The sequence below is a fragment of the Heloderma suspectum genome, chromosome 12 (genome assembly GCF_057233095.1).
Source record: "Heloderma suspectum isolate Gila_16-S chromosome 12, 16-S_ref, whole genome shotgun sequence".
In the NCBI taxonomy this organism is placed as follows: Eukaryota; Metazoa; Chordata; class Lepidosauria; order Squamata; family Helodermatidae; genus Heloderma; species Heloderma suspectum.
This window is the reverse complement of record NC_139469.1, coordinates 21863522-21866613: the sequence shown is the minus strand read 5'-3', so window position 1 is coordinate 21866613 and position 3092 is coordinate 21863522. Positions and strand designations below refer to the sequence as shown.

At 45.2% G+C, this 3092-nt stretch overlaps 1 pseudogene; it reads left to right on the top strand.

Annotated features, from left to right (window-relative positions):
- Positions 1 to 2734: 2734 nt before the first annotated feature.
- On the top strand, positions 2735 to 2859 carry LOC146336680 (U1 spliceosomal RNA; annotated as a pseudogene).
- The last annotated feature ends 233 nt before the right edge of the window (positions 2860 to 3092 follow it).

Genomic DNA, 3092 nt, shown 5'->3' with positions numbered 1-3092 from the left:
GCTAGCCAGCGGCCGGATGTCCGGCTGCTGGCGGAGCCAGCCGGCGGCTCCGCAGAATCCCTGCGGAGCGGAGCCGGCCGGCCAGAATTTCAGGGGGGAGGGACGGAGCGCCTCCCCCCCAGCCAGAATTTCAGGGGGAGGGACGGAGCGCCTCCCCCCTCCACGAATGTCACCCTTCGAAAAGGTAAGTGACTTTCGTACATCCCTACATTAAACACAGTTCTTGGTTTGGACAAAATGACTAACAATGATTACTTAAAATGGAAGTGAACGCTTGATTTACTTACAGACACACTGGAAGAGAACAGAGAGGGGAATGTACAAGCCTGAGTTTCACCCAGGCTCATTCCTATAGCGGTAAACTGTGGCTTAGTATAATATCAGGATACAGCCTATAATTGGTAGGAAAAAATGAGACACTAGGATGTCCAGAGCCATGTCCTTTTCTTACCCCATAAGGAATTTTCTTTCCCTACCCATTCTTCAGAAATAAATGAAATTAATTTTTTGCTGTCTGCTCTGAGGGAAATCCCAGATTTTTAAAAGGAGTAGGGTATTACAAAGATACACACATGGATATCTGTACCAAATGGATGGCCTCCAGCAGTTCTCTGATAAAAAATAGGTACATATGCTAAACAGAAGTCAGAAGGGCAGCTCCTCATAGTAGTCAGGGAATGAGCAAAAGGTGTGAGGAAATCAGTGAGGTAGTGGGCCGATGGCTGGGCCAAAATTTCCAAGAAGAGAATTTTCTGATACATTTTGGGGAAATCATCTTTCTTTGAGCTGTTCCTAAACTGTTGGAGAATTTCAGTCTTACCCTAGAGGATATTCAGCAAAATGGCCTTCTCAATTCCACCATCTGTACAGAAAAAAAAAACAGTGGAGAATTCCAAAGTGGCATTTGTGATCCCCCTCCTCCTCTCCATTTTATCCTCACAACAACCCTGTGAGGTAGGTTAGGCTGGGAGTCATTGACTAGCCTACAGTCACCCAGTGAGTTCCATGGCTGAGTAGGAAGTAGTACCCAGATCTCCCAAGCCCCAGTCCAACACTTGAACCACTATCAGTATTATTATAATATTGTTGAAAAAAGCAATGGACTCCTTCCAGTCCTTTCTTAGCCCATTGCTCTCTTCCTTCACCAGTATGAATGATATTGTTCCATTCAGTATTAACTCAGCCAACATTTCATAGAATAGTCTTTTCTTGTTTGAGCCTCTCTCCACACACAAACCGTTGGAGAATTCGTCCTTGCTCCAGATAATGTTCAATGAAATGTGTCCCCACCACCACCACCACCACCATTTTGTCACCCACAAATAGCATGGAGAATATTTTGAGAGGCCATTTTTGCTCAGCCTTAAGTGGAGCACAATCCACCCAGACTCTCCCCCAGGCAATTCAAATGGACAGAAGCTGCAGAATACAATTGGGGTTCATTAACAGCACTGCCATTGCTGCCTCACACAGAACTGTGCTACTGAATTCCAAGAATAACTGAGCTCTGGCAACACATCTGTAAATTCACCCATGGAGGAAGTGGTCCAAATAGGGCCAAAACTGACCAGAATCCAGTGGAGTTGTTAGCCACCCAGATGTTCAATTGTTTTACTGACATTGTAGCACTCTGCCTGAGATATTAAAAAGTAACACCAGGGTAATACTTTTATTAGGACTGACTAAAATGTCACCCAGTGGTGAGCTATGTGTGATGTTCCCTAGGATAATTCTAGGAAATGTGGGGAAAGAGGAGAAAAATATATCCCTGGGTATCTAGCAGTTCTTTTATATTTTCAAAGGGGGGTATGTTTGTAGAGTGGTAAACAGAAGCAGGAGAAAGAAATAGCCCTCTTTAATACAGCACAGTTTTCCCTGTCATAATACCACACTATGTTGTGGCTGTAAAAATTTAATGAGAAATATTCTTTATTTAACCAAAATATGTTCGTATTTAAATATACTCATAGCATTTCAAAATTCCAAGCTTGGTGAAGAGGACCCTTATGTGGAGGTAGAGCTATCTCACTTGAAGATATCTGCCCAGTCCAAAGGAGATCAGAGCGTGGGAGCAGGTTCAAATGCATGTCCCAGTGAAAGTAATGCAGATAGGTAACATTTGCATTCCCAATCCTGGCATGGAAACATCTTCTCTGGAACAGAGCAGTCATATTTAGCTACTCTTCCCCATCCAAACTTGAGGATTGCTGTGCTTGTACATAAAAAAAAACTACACATCGTGTTAGAATCATAGGATCACAGAATAGTAGGGCTGGAAGGAGCCTACAAGGCCATCGAGTCCAACCCCCTGCTCAGTGCAGGAATCCAAGTCAGAGCATCCCTGACAGATGGCTGTCCAGCCTCGTCTTGAAGGCCTCCAGTGTGGGAGAGCCTGCCACCTCCCTAGGTAATTACTACATGTTACTGCCCAGAGAGCTTCAGCTATTGGGCGATATAGAAATGTAATTAATAAATAAATTTCATAGCATGTAGCTGAGCCTTTTCTTTACTCTAGAGTAGGTGCTTGCAGCCCTGATTCAGAACAGGTCCACTGCACATTAGGAGGGGAGGCATATTTAGCCTTGAGAAGAGCACTGGGCATGTTTAGCCTTGGGAAGAGCAGACTGAGGGGAGATATGATAGCACTCTTCAAATACTTGAAAGGTTGTCACAGAGAAGAAGGCCAGGATCTCTTCTTGATCATCCCAGAGTGCAGGACACGGAATAATGGGCTTGAGTTACCTGGCAGGGGAGACACCATGATCATGAAGGTGGTTTTCCCAGGGCGAGGCTCATCCATTGCACTCCGGGTGTGCTGACTTCTGTGATTTCCCCACTGGGAAACCCGACTGCATGGGCTCAAGTTACAGGAAGCCAGATTCCAGCTGAACATCAGGAAAAACTTCCTGACTGTTAGAGCAATTCAGCAATGGAACCCATTACCTAGGGAGGTGGTGGGCTCTCCCACATCTGTCAGGGATGCTCTGACTTGGATTCCTGCACTGAGCAGGGGGTTGGACTCAATGGTCTTATAGGCCCCTTCCAACCCTACTATTCTATGATTCTATGAGGATTCAATGTGTTTGCTCCCC